At 43.9% G+C, this 18,172-nt stretch overlaps 1 protein-coding gene across 2 annotated transcripts in view; it reads right to left on the bottom strand.

The window, feature by feature from the left end:
• RBM20 (RNA binding motif protein 20) overlaps positions 1-18,172 on the bottom strand; it is a 1,237,556-nt gene that overhangs the window by 476,896 nt on the left and 742,488 nt on the right. The window contains exon 1 of one of the 2 annotated variants that reach the window (XM_069611773.1): positions 13,256-13,432. The exons of the other annotated variant lie outside the window; for it this stretch is intronic. The gene's annotated coding sequence lies outside the window, so the exon portion shown is untranslated. Of the gene's footprint in view, positions 1-13,255; positions 13,433-18,172 lie in introns of those variants that run through there. 2 annotated transcript variants of the gene reach the window in all.

The raw sequence follows: 18,172 nt of genomic DNA, 5'->3' as shown, positions 1-18,172 counted from the left end.
GATTCAGCACAGTGATGGTGATTTGCTACTATTTGGAAATATAGGGCCTAGCTTCTGCTCATACTGAACACAGATTTCCCTTTTCTGTCTGTTTAACTGGATGTGGATTTAATTTTTAAGGTATGATCCCACCTCATTGGTTTAGGAACAGGTGGAAAGCACCAATGTTCGAATTGGCTCACACTTTAGCACCACCATTAGTTTTGTGTCAGGTGGTGGTTAAACACCACAACACATTTCGGCTCATGGGTGAGTCTTTACCACCACCCAGTGAGGGTAAATATGTCTGATCCATGCACTTTAGTTCCACCATTACTTTCGGTTCATATGTGGCAATTCTAAGGTTAAATAGTTTTGAATCAAGGAGGCTGGTTTAGTGCCACAATTCATTGTTACAATTAGATGGTGCTTTAGCACTGCCACTTGCTTTGTCTTGTGGGTGGACCCTTAGCACCAGATAGAGGAAGCCAATTATAGTGTAAAAACGTATGGAATATAACATGCAACAGACAGCATTGTATTATAGCAGAAGCATTTCGAACATGAAGTGTGCAGGGCTCAATTGAGTTTGGATTACTGACACCAGGGTGTAATGAAGAGAGGTGATCCGAGAATGCTATTTGAACACTAATAGATGGTAGTCCGTGTGTGGCATACAACACTACGTTGCACACCTTGGCATATTTAGAGAATTACATAAAGACAGGAAAGAGGAAAAACCATAGGAAACAAGAAGATAAAATGTGGGGGTAAAGGGTACAGCAATGGCTACATAATACCTCCAAATGCATACATGGACCACCCATATGGAATCTTCTCAGGCTATGCTATGCTAATAAGAGGTTACCATCTCCCACAAATCTTACATGCTTCAGAGCATATTTTAGCAATCACCCCCACCTTCAGGGGCATACAGGGCCGGTAACGCCCACTAGCCTGAGCCTAGGTAGACCCAAGTGAAGCGAAGACCTTGGCGAGGGCTCAGAGCTATTATTTGGACCTGTACCCTCCTGAAAAAGGCTACATGGCTGGAAATGAAACCTCGATCCACAGGTCAGAAGCTGAACCTGTGGCTCACTGTGGACGATGCCGCTGCTTTTGGAACATTGTTTTTTCCTTAGTTTCCATACACACATTGATTAATACATGTCTGTTGCTGTGGTTTTGAACCCAACATTTGAAGCAATTGTATGGCGAGGTCCCACATTCGGGTTGAGAATATGAAATGAGAAATCTTTTTACTTCAATACCAACTGGCTAAATTGAAGAACAACATTTGACTCTATTCAAGTGGTTTGTCCTGAAGACGACGTGCATCAGTCGTTTTTGACTAGGTGCATCAATTCGTCAAAACTACCTATTTAAAGAACTGCCGGGTTGACACCTCGGCACATGCCCCTGTTGTCCCTAGAATCTGTAGTTGACTCTATGCACCTTATTTTGACAGGATGTTTAGCCTCTACGCGTTTTTTTTTAAACAATTTTTTTTGCACTTTGAATTGCTTCTAGACTTTATAGTTCTAAGTCTCTAACATCTGTTAGCAGTGCACTATATATATCTCAGCTTGCCTGCTTTGCATATTTATTGTGTATATTTTAGCATTGATTGTTATTCCCCATTTTCTGGTTGCTGTGAGTTACAGCCTCCTTCCACGTGATCCCCTTCACCTTGGGGCTGGGGGAGTACTGTCCCTCAGACATCTGGTACATGGCTTTGACCATGCACTAGGCTTGCACAAGCAATGTATTTGTACTTTAGTTATTTATGTTTTCATTTTATTATCAAAGCATGACATGAATTATGGGTGCAATTTCCGGATTCAATATATTTTGTATTCATGTTATATTAATAAAATGTTTCTAATTACTCACATATGTTGAGTTATGTTTCTATTGATTATATGTTTTGAGTGATGTTTTGATTTAGCATTTTTCCCAGCTTTTGAACTCTGTCAAATATCTATAAAAAAAAGTTGTTTGTGGAGTTCCGCGGGACATGATACCTCTTTGCTTTTTGACTCATTAGTTTCCCACATGTCCGCGATGAAGGGGAGACCCATCCTTTTTGTTAAAAACACATACTGTGCCATTTCCTTTATGTACTTATCGATGTCACTTCCCGTCCCATTGCCTCCTCCGATAAGGCCACCATCTTATCATGGAGTAAAACATAAACAATAGGGGGTAAGCATGAGAACGTATATGCTATTGCTTATTCTAAAACCAGTATTGTTAATGCATAATATGACCAATGCACACTTAGTAATCAAATTAATTCATTTCATAATGCTCAATGAATTGAATAATTATTAGAGCGTGCAATCCCTGTCCACTAATTAACGATGGAAGTGACAGAAAGACATAAACGAAACAGGATGAGTTGAGGCCCCCTCCTATCTTATTTCATAAACATCCTTGATCTTATTATTTACCATATTGACTCCATCTCATAATTGCCATCACATTCTTCAGACCGTGTTATTTTTCACAACCGCAGCAAGTTATGTTTCATATAGCAAATGTGTGATCATCACGAATGTTCTGTAATGTAGCATTTCTCTTAACTGCTGTTATGCATCGCCTTCTTCTCACCGTAAAATATGTTAAAGTCGAGGATACTGCACCGACAAATGAAAGAACTTTGTTACATGCAATTCAATATAAGGAAAGTCATTTAAATAGGGTCCTCATTCCGTCGACCAACATTTACTAACATTTGGAGACAATAAATAAATAAACAAATTCAGTTACAATCAATGATATAATGCTCCTCTACCTCACAATTCACACCTACGAGGCCAGATTTACTTAAGTGTTTTTCTATGAAATCCCTATTGAAACACAGATTGTCAATAAGGTCCACAGAGTTAATCCTTAAATCAGCTCAAAAAAGGTTTCCTATGAGTCCACTTTGCTATATGCCAGATAAAGATGAGGGCCTGTGTAAAAGTGGCAAACAGAGATGCATTGCACTGTGCCTTCTCCTGGCAATCGAGCTGCAAGGGAATTTCTCACACGCTGGTGGAAATTCTAGTAGGCCACATACAAGCTGTTGTGGCATCCGTTTTTGAATGCTGAAATATATATGCCAGGCAAACAAAGACGGGATATGATACTGGTTACATAATACCAACTGAAACTAAGAGGCACAACTAGACATCAATTACCATGTCCAGGAAGCAAGTGTTATCAACTTGAATTCTCACCATAGCAGTTCAGTTAATGTCCAAAAGCCCGTGTGGCAGCAAATGTATTCATGCACCAGGAATTTCTACCAGGAAGATTACAACCTTTGGATCGCCTGGTATTTTGGACTGCAAATCCTGTCAGCCCTAGCCAGCATAGATAGTCGTGAATGATCAGGGGAGTCAAAGTCGAAAACATCTGCAGAGTTGCAAGTTGTGGACCCCTAAACCATGAAAACATGTTAAATCACGGTCATGAACTTGTTTTTTCCTAAAGTGATGTTCAATTAACAGACACGTGCCAGCCAGCAAGGGAGGAATTAAAGCGCACTGGAGAAGCCCATGGCTATATTTACAAGTATCCTACTAGGTGCTGTTAATTTCTAAACCTTATTTTATTCTTGCCCACAAACTAAAACAGGATGAGAATACACTTCTCTGCTTGTAAATAGGCAGGCTCCAAAAATGGTGTGGAAATAAATAGAAGCATGTAAATTGCTGTTTTGGCAGATTGCTCCAGCTTCCGTTACTACAGACTGTAATGACCACAAGACAGCATTTAGTTATTTTATTATTATTAATTTATTTATTTTATCCATGTGGTTCATTCACTCACACTGGAGGACATTTTCTAACCCACTGAAACGGTAAAAAAGTGGCAGTAAAAGTCACAGTAATTCAGTGGTGGAAATGGAAAAAATGTGGTGGGGGATCCCACAAGTACCGGGGTGGGGGAGGGGTAGAGGGGCAGAGGGTGCGTGGTCTAGAGGGGGCGGGGTTGGTAGTGGCCATCCGATCAGATAAATACTTTTAAAAAAAGAAAGAAAAAAAAGCGCCCACAAAGGCAACATTGCCTTTTACCGCCGGCCAGGGTTTGAAGTGGGTCGGCGCCTGCCGGGGCTCAGCCACGGCAGGCTCCGAAATTTTGATTTGAGGCGGGACCCTGTGGGGCCCACTAATCTCCCCTGCCCGGCCACTACACGAAAAGGACTTTTTTCTGAAGCCTGAAGCCAGAAGCTCTCGCTCGTGTGCGAAAGCTTCAGGCTCCAGAAAAAAAGCCTTTCAGCCATAATGGTGGTGCTGCACCTGCGAGCCATTTGTTAGGCAGAAACCTGTGCAGTTCCCTCTGGGACCACTGCAAAAGATTTAAGACTACAGGTGTTTGGCACTAAACCCACTTGGTAGCAGTCTGTACCACACAGATTCACTTGGTAGCTGTGGCTGAGCAGTCAGACTTCCCTCAAGAAGAGTTAGGCAGTATACAGAGTATTCACAATAGGTCAAAAGAACATAGTAGAGCAAGTAAACACTGACCAGAGCTTGGTGTAAAAGAGATATAATTATTTATTTAAAACCACATCTAGAAAAACACACAGGCACTAATAGTAAGCAATTCAAAAACACGGTCACTAAAAGATATACACTCCCTTAGAAGAATATAAGACAAGTCTTAAGTAAAGCCCCCCTTATTTTCAGACAGCGGTGAGCGCTTAACGCAGATAGCACTCTAATTATTTGTTTAAAAAGGGAGAGAAAAGCAGAGTATAATATGAAACAGATCCCAACACTTTCATAAGAACAAAACAAGAGAGGAAGGCAAGTAAAACCGTGAAGTTAGAGTTCAGAAGGCCGGATCCACTGTAAGAGGATCAGAACGAAATGTGTCCAAGGTCACACGGTTGAAGTGCAGAAGAGTCTTGCAAAGGTTCAAAAAGAGTTGGACCAAAAGAAAGGGACCAGTTAGAGGGTCAAGGCGGCCAGCCCAGTCCAGAAGGTTAAAGGGTTATTATTACCTTGTAGCAATCTTTAGAAAGGTAGGCCTGGTGGACACGGTACCTTAAAGTGGTGAGAATATTCCAGCGGGGGCAGTTGTTCCTGGCAGCGGATGCAAGTCGGTGCTTCGTCCGGAGGAAGAGAGGATCTCGTTGGGGAGGAAGACAGGAGTCCGTTGCACTGCCAGGGAAGAAACCAGCCGCGGAGTTCTCAGGTAAAAGGAGCGGTCCTTTTATTTGCGGTCCAGTGGTAAGTGGCTATCCGGTTGCCGGGGTGCTTGGCACGGGCAATTCGACCACAAGACGTCCTGGGATGCGAAGAGAAGAAGGTAAACTGGTTGTGCCCACCAGTCAGGAGAAGAAGCCTCTCCAGCCGGGAGATCTTCTCTGTCGTCGGGAAGTGGTGAGTCGGTTCCGCAGGGCTCCACCGGTGGTGTCATCGTGGTAGGTCGGATCAGCTTCTCCCTCGTCGGATTCTCAGGTCCTGTGGCGACTTCTGAAGTTCCAGTCCCCAAAGCCCTGCTTTTATGCAGCACACCCCCATTCACTCAGCCTAGTTGTCAATCAAACATGCTAAGTGGTGAGCCGGCCGGCTCACCACTTGGGCCAATCACACAAGAGTGCGACTTGAGTTACCAAGGTAACTCAGTCCAGGGTGCCTAAACCCCCTCCCACAGCCCCTGTGGTACCCAGACAGAGTGGCACCACTTCTGGACGCTTCTGTGGAGAAGCCTGCCAAAAAGTGGAACAAAGGGCTCGACTTGGGTTGGAGTCACAGAAGAGAACACAAACGCCATTTTAGAATCGAGTCCTGGCAAAAAATACCAACCGGCGAAATAATATTAAATAAATAAACCGGCGGTATGTTCGAGGCTATGAGAATTAAATAATTAAAGTTGGTAGCCTCGAACAATGGTAAAATCCCATAGGGATATATTCGCGGTCGAATATAAAAAGTAGTATCCACTGCCACCAGCCAAAACTCGATCAGGGGGGACGGAGACGTGCCCCCTCGACTAACAGACCCCGGGGCAATCGAATTGCCCCGACCAGTACGTCCACAATATGATGGTTTGTACTGGTTTCTGTTCATAATTTGGGACTAGTAAAGCCAATGATGACTTTACATGCCCTGGGAGACAGTAGTCAGTCCCAGGGTATGGAGTCTATGGTGGGGTGTCACTATGACACCCCTGTGTTACTGCACGGAGGGTGCTGTTTAACACACATAGTAAAAACACATGAGACCCTATGGAGTAAAGGACCCCATAGCCCATAAAACACATTAACATTCAAAGAAATACCATTAGTCATGTCCAAGAGTGGGAGAAAAAGAGTCTCACTCTTGGCAGGAGAAAAAAACAAACTCCTGAAATCCAGCAAAGCTGCTGGGGGACTCACTAGGTTAGGAAATTCAGCCTAAAGAGCGATTACTCCCTAACAGCATCCCTTTAAGCAGGTGAAGCCTGTGTGCCAGCGCCACCATTATGGAGAAAACGTGAGGCCGCTGGAAGCTGAAGCCGTTTTCCTTAAGACTGAAACTCGCGGAGTTTCAGTCTTCAGGAAAACGGCCTCAGCTTCCAGAGACCTCACTCTTTCAGCCTTAATGGTGACGCTACCCCTACTCAGCTGGCAAGGGGCAGCGCCACCATTAAGGCTGAATAGGCGAGGCCCTGTCCCCTGCCAGGCAAGCCTATAGAAAATAAATGCAGAGATCAACACCCTCTCCCCCATGGGAAGAGGCTGTTGATCACTACAAAAGGATGCCTGGCAGAGGTGCCAGTGGCCCATTGAGCCGGAGCTCGTCAGGGGTGTGTGGCCTAACGGGCCAGCAAGACCCCTGAAGTTAGGCCAGGTCCCCTTGATGAGCCCTGGCTCATTTTGTTGTGCCAAAAAATAAACGCCCGCGAGGGCAGCATTGCCTTTTACCCGGTTTTGGCACTGTTGTGTAATGCACAATACTCACTACATGTACAACTTGTTCCTTTCAGCTGTACATGTAGCGAGCATTGCGCATTACACAGCAGTGCCAAAGCCAGCGGTAAACGCAATGCTGCCGTCGCGGACGCTTTTTTTTTCTTTTTTCCAGCGCGGTTTATGCGCTTGGGCGGCTGACTCTGGCTGGATCCGAGACCGGCTACACATCTGGTGCCGGATCTCGGATCCGCCGAGAGCCGGCCCAATGACCAGCACTGCAGTAATTACTACATGGATGTTACATGATTTACCAGGCAGAGGTGAAGAACGTGGCAGACTTTACATGTCCGCCCCATTTCCTGCTACACCAGGCATATCCGCCAGCATGAAATTCACATGCTCGCAGCTAACAGAGGATACCAATGGAATGCACCTGTTTCTTTTCCACCAGGAAACTCGATTGTAAATGCCTGCCACAAGAGTTAATTGCAGCAGACATTTACACTCATGTATCCTGACATGGGTAAAAGAAAGGTTTAAAGGAAATTTCGCCTTATTTTACAACTTTCTTCTGCGTGTTCACAAACCACCCCAGTTATTGATTCTGGGCTGATTTACAAAAGCTTTTTTAATGGTAAAATCCCATTGAAAAGTGTTACAAAATGTTAAGGTAAACTGCTTGTGAGTGTGCTTAGGCTTGAAAAATATATATAGGTACAAGATATTGGTGAGGTATGCTGCAGAACTGGTAATGTTTGGTCCTACCCTAGACCCAATAGAAAGTAGAAAGCTAGAGTTAAACCAGTGTTCTGCGCTTACCAAACATTTATGAATACAGAAATGTGTGATAACAATTTGCCAACCAGATCAATGCGAATGATACAATGTAATTGATGAGTTTTCAAAAAGTCAATTTTACTTGACCTAACCACAATCCAGCCGACATTTGTTTTGACCACTGGTCTTTCTCAAGGCAATAATTATTTGTATGGAAGTTCTCATTTAGCTGTAGCCCCTATAGTGTTCTGATTACATTCAGATAGTTCTAGGTGACTGGTAGGTATTTTCTCCCTCCAGGACGGCGTGATCACTATTAGCGATCTTGAAAGCATGTGGAGCGCCAAGCTGGACCTTTAGGAGGGATTCAAGATTGCTAGGATTTGCACAGTTCCATGAATCAGGTGTCGGCAGTGCAAAGTCACTTTTCAGCAGTGCAAAGTCACTTTGAACCATGCAAGAAATTCCATGAATCGGGCCCTTACTGTTTACAACCCATAATAAAGACATATTCAGTTTCATCCACTGTGAGGCAAGATGTTACTTGCCTATTACATTCCCGCAGTTTACTTCATCCCATAAATAAAGGTTAACAACGGTGTGCTTCAATTAAACTCACGTAGAACTTCCGAGCCCTGACCCCTGCCATTTGTGATACTGAAAAAGGGGGCCTGATTAAAATGTTTGTAGAGTGGAGTCAAAGGGTGTGGCTACCTAATTCTCAAAGGTTTGCTGGCATATGCGCTCACTCTGGCTTGATCTGTCTAAGAGAGATCAGACCATGTGTAGAGAAAGTCATACAAAATTTGGCAAAACCAGGCATATCTAATTTCCTTCTAACCCGTAGAGAGCTATGCTCATGGAAAGCATGTGCATTGCAGTTAGGGGTAAAAATGAAATGAAATAACAGGGATGTCAAGGAACACTGTAGGGCACTGGTGGGCAACCTGCCGTCCTCCAGATGTGTTGGCTTACTATTCCCATCAGCCCCAACCAGTATAGTCAATGGTAAGGGATCATGGGAGTGAAAGATCAAAACACCTGAAGGGCCAGAGATTCTTTGTGTCTGCCGTAGCAGAAAACAAAGTACAAACACTTTTAATCCTCTTGGAATAAATATTACAAGGGTAAAGTATATTGTTGAAAGAGACAGAGCCATCTGTTCCTAAATAGTGATGGTATCCCTTTGAAACTACTATGATCTATGGAAGTCAAAGAGACACATCATAGTTTCTGCTGTCGGTTCTTCATCGTCATGCTTCCACTTGTTGTGGGGCACATGTTTCTTGGTCTGAGGTTCTCTGACTGGCCCCAGAAGCAAAGCAGTATGCTACCTGTTTAAAGGATCACCAATCTGAAACATTCTTGAGTTTACTGGCCCTGCCCTTACTGGTCGTCTTAGATAGTCATTGCCTCCTCAGCGAGGGTATATTCTGACACATCCTAAAAACAGTGCGTACAGGCACATTGCTGAAAAATCCCACCCTCAACCTGGAAGAGCTAGCAAACTACCAGCCTATCGCAAGCCTCTCATTTATCTGCTAAGTCTTCGACAAGGGAGTTGATATCCTACTACTTACAAAAATCAAGCATCTCGTACTGCTCCAGGATTACCAATCCAGGTTCTGCACCAAATGCAGCATTCAGATAGACACCATCCAGGTGGTCGTTGATGTCCTTCAGATTATCAATAATGGGGGACTCGTGGCTTTCAGCCCTCCTGGACCTCTCAGCAGTGTTCAAAATAGGTTGACTAACACATGCTACTCAGCCTCCTGCACACAGGATAGGCTTCTCTGGAGCCATTCTGAAATGGTTTACATCCTACCTATCTGGCACCAGGTATCTAGATGGGCTCCCCCAGGTCTGAATACTGCCCTGACTCCTTTGAAGTCCCTTAGTGTTCCTCCCCCAGACCCGGCCACCTTGAACCCCTATGTGGAACCATTAGGCTCATTGGTAGATTACCCCAATATCGTTATTTCCCAGTATGCAAATGATACACAATTGTACTCATCTCATGTCTTGTCTTCATTCAAGCATGTATCACAAGTACCTATTTAAAGCTTAACCCCAACAAGACCAAATTCATACTCCTAGGCCATCCTTCCAAGCAGGAATCCACTCAAGGGTGGCTGGACAAAATGTGATTTGGACGGTTTAACCCTGGACCTCACCCATTCAGCAAAATCCCTAGGCTTTAATGTGGATAGCAATTTATATTTCCAACAAAACTTTGCAAAAAAGCATTGGCAATGCAAACAGTTTTGTCCTTTGTGTAGCCAAATGATAGGAATTTTATTTTCCAAGCACTCTCATCATAATATTAACATGCAATTCATTGTGATAGCAAAATAAAATAATAGCAGTGCCTAGCAAATGCCTATGCAGAAGCCAAAACTGTTGGCTTCTGCATAGCCAATGCTAGTTTTAAACAGGGCCTCAGTGAAGGACAAGCATAATTCTTTAGGGGCCTATCATCACAATAATATGTTTCCAAACATTAAATACAGAATTTAAAAGGATCCTAGAATTAGCAGCAAATATTAGAGCCCAAAATAGATCACACATAATATAATTATTTTAATCTAAATGCAACAGGAGCTACTGTATACCTGACCAACAGCAGGTCTGAGGGCACTTAAAATGTATTGTCTGGTGGTACAAAGATATTGACACACACATGTTGATTCCAAAATTAATGATGCATAATATAATTAGGAACATACAGGAAGACCCTAGGAAGACTTGAATAGAATTAACACAAAATAAGCATCATTTCTGCTCCAGTCTAGAAATGATCCTATACTAGTTACTGGCGGTGAACGATATGAAACAGTGCTTTCAGAAGGATGACAAGCAAGAGGGTCAAATCTGGGATTTTTTTATGTAGTGCTTGTTACCGCCGTGCTGTGGGTTTGTAGGGCTGTACATAGTACTATTATCCAACTAAGGGCCTGTTTTACAAACATGTTTTCAATGGGACTTTCCCATGTTACAACATTTTTGTAAATCAGGCCCTAATAACTTTGCAATCTTAGTATGATCATGTCCTAAATCAGTCCTGCCTGACAGCAGTTGCATGAACGCACTGTGCTATCAGAGTGGCTTGTGGTTTTGCGATCAGTGAATGAGGGTTCCCAAAAGTTCATGGCTTGAAAAGAGAAAAGTTAGCAGGTGTTACTACGGCAACCCTGTGCTGGTATTCACTGACCACTTTATTTACTGTTCCAGTGGCTACCCCTTCCTAAAAGTATCCTTGGTATGGTTTTCTTTTTATAGAGACAAATACCAAAACATATTTATTAAAATTGGCAAATACAGGGGTGTTGCTAGGTCTGGAAAAGATCTGGGGCTACACTAATGTCAGGACTCGGTGCTAGCTAGCCTTTTGATTGTAGCCCCTGAGCTTAACCAAAAGACTAGGGGCTAAATACCGCTCAAGATACCCCCCCCCCTCCAAGACCCCCCACCACCAGCAACGCCTCTGGGCAAATTTAACTCAGAAGACCGTACAAATTAATGACAAATTGCACATATCATTTTTCAAAAAAGGTCTGGTCCCAAAAGTATGTTTTTAAGTACTGTAAATGGTGTTATAATATTGTAATTAAGGATATTTATAATAGTGATAACAATGGGCGATTTCTATGAAGAACGTGCTACCGCAGCCGTGGGCATTCAAAACGTATCAGATAATACGCGATCTTATAATGAACTCTGATCCCGGAAGTATTTGTTTGGCTATCTAGGATATTGTTTGAAATATTCGTACTCAATCATTCTGGACCTGCTTCTACAGCCTGCTGTTTAATTGCTTGGTTCCCGAGGGGCAGGAAAGATGCCATCCTAATAAGCTTCCGGACATAGAGCTTTAAACAAAGACGGCTTGATGACAGAGGCCGTGAAACATATCCCTACAGCCTACAGAAATCTATCTAGCCTAAACACATTCTTCTCCAGGCACCTGTTGCCTGCAATGTATTCTACACAATTCCCGCTTCATTCCCAGGGTGGGGGTGGGGGAAGGGGCGGGGAGGGGTTTGTGGAACTTGCCTTTGGTAGAAGGAACGGAAAACAACGCGTTTTTCAATGGGATGTTTCCATTGAAAAACGCATTTGTAAATCAGACACATAGTTTTCCGTTTTAAACTGCTTGTAAGTAGCCCTTCGCATTCTGATCTGCCTTAAAATATAGATATTTGTGTTTTCTCCACAAAATGTATGTCCTTAAGTATAAAACGTTATCAGTGTTGTAAGAAAGACTAAAGCTGCCATGTTACGGCTGCCACACACAGGAGACAAAACAGAGTAAAAAAGGAAAAAAATAATGATGCCTTTAAGTTTATGCTAATAAAAGCTGCTGTTCTTTGAAGTTTCAAAGCTGGCGATCTGTGGCAGAGAATGTTAGGCAAATACTGTGTTTATCCATATTTCATATTATTTATAATTAAACAGGGTTGTGTGGTATCATGTTCTGCATGTAATTTAAGCCAGTGTTAGAAATACGTGCGAGGAAAAACTTTACAATATTACTAAATATCTACACCTTCAAATAAAAAAGTTTCGAAGATGCAAGTATGCGGCAGTAAGCACTGTATAAATTCAAAGCTATCGCTACTGCACATGACAGAAGGTCTCACTTAGCCCTTTTCAATCCACATCGTGTACACATCGTAAAATAAAATACTCCTCTCCGTGTGCACAGTAGGAAATACCGTGCCCTGTGCACTCGGAAGTGTGGCCAGCACGGACGCCAAACCCGGTCCTTTTTTGGCGATTATTTTGCAGCAGCATTGAGATTTACAAATCTGTAGCTGTGTTACATTTCCAAGTAAATATAACATGTGGGAAGAGAGATGCAAGTGGCATCGTTTCACTTGATCTAGGGCTCCTTTGAAGAGAAAACCATTAGTGTCACAAAGAAACAAGATGTAGCCCTCTGTGTGTACCAGGGAGGAGGGGAAAGGGACACAACAGTGCAGCATGCTGCACCATCGCAATGAATTACAGTGGTCTTCTAACTGCGGGGCTACCCGAAGGACATGGGGGTGGGGTGGCGGGGCTCCGGAAGGGAATTCGGTGGCTACTTTTGATAGAAAATATAAGCATATATGTCATCTTTGGAGGCCTGCAAGAACATGTTTACTGAAGGTGGGGGGTGGGAGAGCTTTGCTAAAAGACAGTTTGAATGCCACTGCTTTAGGGTGACAGTGCTTGAGGTGTCTCCCGACCAAAAAGTAAACCCCGTTCTGCTTTTCTGACTGACCACAATGTGGGCACATTTTCTCGAATTAACGTTTTTGTCTGTACATTTTTCTCATTGTTATTCAGTAACGACATCTTGTATTATTCGGTTTTTTTGGCACTACAGGGCAGCGTCTTTGGGCAACCTGCTACGTGTCTGCAAACACTCACCCTAAAATGAGCACATTTCTAAGGACTCAACCTAGGAACTTTCCCTAGGCAGCATGGAACTCCATCACCATTGAGAACTAGCCTCTGTGTGGGCGCATCTTCTTCGAACTGCGCGAAAGAAAGCGTTCATAAATTGCTAACTTAACTGCAAATGTTGCATAGTTTAATCAATCGATTAGGGCTTACCCGTTTCTCGAAAATTCCAGCGGGGCTCAAACATTGCGAAACTCCGGACCGCTAGAAAGGCGCTCCAGAGGTCATGCGGCGGACACGTGGGTCCGTGTAGAGCACCCTAGACGCCCTCTCAGCTTCCGCACGGCGTGGGCCATTAACACGCTGTCTGCTAGCAGGACGCACATCTTCGGAAACAGACAGCCAGGCCTGATGAGAGGCAGGGAGGGTACGTCACATACCCCTCTACCCCCACCGCACCGCCGCTCGATGCATTACACAAGTCGAGAGTAAGTAGCACAAACACTACCAGTTGATGTTTATGCCATATGGTTCTCCCTCTGTGGCTGCCACGGTGGGGAGGCTATGCAGGCCTTGAGGAATGTGTCAAGGCATGTGCATGTCACCGTTATAGCAGGACACCTTAAAGGAGCACTGCAGCTCGCTGCCAAATCAGCAAGCGCACGAGCCTTCCCAGGCACTAAGCTCTGTTTTCTTTTCGGCTATTTTGGATAGTGCTAGGAGCCAGCCCACCAGTCGTAAATTCCAGCTGGGTTTCTAGGGTATCTGGCATGGGTAAGTAGATACTTCTAGATTATTTACATATTTCCAGGTCATTGTGAAAACCGATTTTACTTTTCTTAGGTACACAAGCATAACATTTAACCATGTAAACTGACGTCAACATACTAACAGGCCTCAGCGCATGCCTGTAATTGTCAAGCGTCACTGAGTTGTGCCTGTCTTTGGCTAAAAAACTCATGCTTGAAATAATACAAGTGGATGTGAAAAAATGAGCCTGATCGCATCGTCTGCTACCGCCTGATAATGACTGCACACCCTTAAATGTGGGTTGTTATTGCGCAAGCGCAAGCTATAGATAAGGGGTGTTCTTGTCTACCAATTTTTGCACTCGATAGATTGATCATACATTTTTTCTTCTTGCCGTAACATTGCAATGGCGGAATTTAATGGATCACAACTGCCATTTATATAGGACCAAGACCAGCAGACGAAACATATAAACAATGTTGTGTTGTGAGTTCCGGGGGTCCTGGGCCACACTCATGAAGGGCTCTGCAGGGCAGGCCCTATGCCTCGCACGCAGGGATAGCGCTGTGCTGAATTACGTACATCAGGAGTGTGGTGTCAATTTATTGGGCATTCACACGTGATCACAGCCATCCCTGTGGGGGACGTGCTATGATCACTCGGATCACAATCACATGACATGGCACAATGCCTCAGCACAGGGCTCTAGTCACAACATCCCAGGCCAAGGTGTAGTGGCCATCAATGAACACGGGACACTTGTGTAAGAAAGGGGAGTTTATTCTGACACCTTGTATAAACAGGGTATAGGGGATCTCCCCAGGACGGAGGCGCAGCACTCACAGTACAGTTCCTTGACCCCAATGCTGCACAGAATATGCACTGGGGGTATTAACATCCCCTGTCAGCTGGAGCTCCCACAAGGCTGCCCTATTGTGCTCGGCTGCTGGAGGGATCTGCTGGTAGAGCAGACTTCCGTGGGAGGGCTGATTTCCCTCATTCAGGAGGAGCACCAAGGCCTGACTGTCTTCCAGGTGCCTCCATGTTGCGTGCTTCCCGCGCGAAGTCTTGCGAGATCTCGCTTTCCCGATATCTCGCATGATGGGTCCCCACACACCTCCTATCGTAGGAAAAGCGGGTTCCTAGTCCATGATAAAGTCTGTGAATCTGGCTGGCTTCCTTCTTTCCCACTGGGGCCGGTTCTGTTCAGTAGCTGCCCCGGGGGAATGAGTGGTTATGCGGGATGTATCACATGGGGTTTGTTCTGCTGAGGTTGCTTCCCAGTGTGGTTCTCTAGACCGGAGTGTGGTGCTCATGGGTACATGTTCACTTTGGTTTTATTCTTACGTCTCTTGCTGTTGGGGGCTGTTGGCTAACTACCATGGGTCATGGCCATCTCCTACTCCTATGGAGGGGCTGTTTGTGGACGCCCTTTTCTTGTACATGGCCACCCTTTCCAGGTTCCACCTTCTCCTGTCACTGGTGTACACATGGTTGGTGCCTTTGCATGCGACTTCTATGGCTTGGCTGTATTTGGAGCCCGTTGCAGTGTCTTTGTGGGGCAAACGTATCCTCACCAAGTCCCCTTCGTTGACCTCCGTACGATATGTTGCTCTGCGCTTGTCGCCCTGAGATTTCATGATCTCCTTGCTCTTCTGTAATATGAACACAATGTCGCTCATGTCGATGTCATCGTCCTCTCTGACTTTGTGTAGCCACGGTGGTACCAGTGTGGATGCGTTCCTTGTCCCTCTCAACATCTGAAACGGAGGTACTCCTGTAATGGCATATGGCATCAAGCTATGCGCTGCCACAGCCTCCTTGACGATTTTGCAGGGATTCATGCCTGATGCACATATCAATTGTAAGGCTCCTTTAATGAATTGGTTCACCCTTTCTACCAGCTTGTTGGCCTTGCTCTCAATTGCTGGATATTATGCTTCTTGAGAAAGCTTTCCATATCTCTGCAAACTAATTGTACTCCATTGTCCGCCATAATCTCTTTAGGGAGTCCTTCTCTTTGAAAGACAGAGCTGAGTACTTCTATGACTGTGCACGTGGCGATGTCCTGCACAAGTTCAACTCTGACCCACTTCGAGAGATAGTCCACCACGACTACCCCATACATGTTGTTGCTCGACATGCCGTCCAACGGGCCAATTAATTCCAGCCCTATTTTATGCCAGACACTGGGTGGGATTTCTGTGGGTATCATGGGTGCTTATATATTTCTGAAAGCCACAGCAGACCCCATACTCTGGGTCAGGGTATTAGTATAGAAAGTCCAGAGGGTACAATTTTTGAAAACAATGCATCAAAGGTTTTTATTATACCTGATAAATTATTTAAATATATGAATTTTAATCATGATTTAATGAGCACTAGAATAACAATTTATATAGCAGGAAAATTAAGAACGTATAAGTTAAATACAATTCATATCATTCGTCCACATGCATCCATCATGCATCCATACACTCATACCAAACAACAATATGTATAAGCTTAAACCTATAAAAAGTCATAACAAACAATTAATCATTGTATTCATTATAGAAAAAAGGTGTACAATCAATGTACATGGCCACAGTAAATTGTGCAAGTGTCAAAGGTTGGGATGGGTCACATAAATGTCCGAGGGCAACCTCATCCCCAATTTCTCAACCGGTTTCGACGTATTAACATTAATTGAGTAACGTCTTCATCAGGATATAAAAGAATACACTCTGAAAAGACATGGAAACATAAACTCATGAGACCCCACTTTTGAGTTACCACATAAGGGGGTGAACCCCCAAATTAACAAAAATGATATACATCACTATTAAAATAATTTTTAAACAAAGAAAACAGCCTGCTCCCACCCCAAGACAATATCTCTAAGGTGGACCTTGTGTGTCAAACAGAAAGTGCTACCATCTTGGAATGGTGCCCTGGGGTGCAGTAGGAGAACAAGTCATGGTCGACAGAAAACCCAATTGATTAAAGTGCAAGTGCATTGTAGACATGGGACCACAACAGACCGAAGGGTTAATGGAGTTCAATTATCCCACTATATTAAGCAATGGTCATGTTTAAGCAACTAACCTTCAAAGGGAATAAGAACAACAGCCAGGAGCTCCCAGTGTAAATGACAGGAACAACTACTGATCAGATTTGCGGCGTCCCAATGTTTCTTAGCAGCACAAATGGCAGCCAGACTATGGTGGATATCCAATCTGTAATGTATTAACAGATGGTTGGAGAACCAAAAGCCAACTCAAATGGATATCGGGTCTGTACTATATTGGCAGATGCTTATAGTGGGCCACCCAATGGCTATAAATGATCTTACCCCGCAGTGTCCAATTAATCGCAGGATGAGGGGAAGGACGCTATGGGTCCTCCAGGGATCCTGTTGCTTAGCGTGGTAGTCTTAAGGGGATCAAAAAGCCACATAGGTATCACGCGTCTCTATGTAGTAAAAAGAGAACGGGAAATGATCAGTGAGTTTATCTGGTCAAAAAGTAACAGATCATTGCAGTTATGTGGAATCTAACTAGGGTCTCAAATAGGTGTAAGCAATCACAGAGATAGTGTCAGAGCTATAGGACATCCGAATTGTAAATGAAAATGTATGGCATTCATTTTTATTATTTATTTTTAGGCTTTTATTTTTGTTATTGCCTCCCAAAAGTAACGCTGGATAAGCGGCCAAGAATCAAATAAATTGGCCATAATAACAGAGAGCCGCTGTTTCCTGCTATGTAAATTGTTATTCTAGTGCTGATTAAATCATGATTAAAAATTGTATATTTAAATAATGTATCAGGTATAATAAAAACCTTTGATACCTTGTTTTCAAAAATTGTACCCTCTGGACTTTCTTTCCGAGACTATTATCATGGGTGCTTGCCACACTTTTAGCAGTTTGTCACTGTTTGCGCATTCATGGCATCTTTCGATCATTGCCCTTATTTCTTGGTCCATTCCAGGCCATCAATACGTGTTGCGCACTCTGCGTCATGTCATATCGCTGCCTAGATGACCTGCATGCGCTCTACATAATATCACTTTGCGGATGCCTCTTGGAGGAATTACTTGGTCACCCCTCATTTACTAGACCATCCATTTCTGTGATCTGGTCGCTGACTTTCCAATACGGTTGCAGACCTTCTGGGATTGCTCTCTCGTTAGGCCAACCTTTGCAGACCCATTCTGCTACTCGGTCTAGGGCATCATCGTGTCCGATTTCCTCCTGCCAATGAGACTCGATCATGTCCATAAGGTCTTTGTTTCTTACGTCTCCTATGGATGTCATAACGCATTTGTCTTCCAGGAATGTGGTGCCCGGGGTACTTTGATCCAATAACCTGGACATACAGTCCGCTTGGGTGTTCT

Source organism: Ambystoma mexicanum, chromosome 8, assembly GCF_040938575.1.
Source record: "Ambystoma mexicanum isolate Mex_15411 chromosome 8, UKY_AmexF1_1, whole genome shotgun sequence".
In the NCBI taxonomy this organism is placed as follows: domain Eukaryota; kingdom Metazoa; phylum Chordata; class Amphibia; order Caudata; family Ambystomatidae; genus Ambystoma; species Ambystoma mexicanum.
Note: the sequence above shows the minus strand (reverse complement) of the source record. Positions and strands in the feature narration are given on the sequence as shown.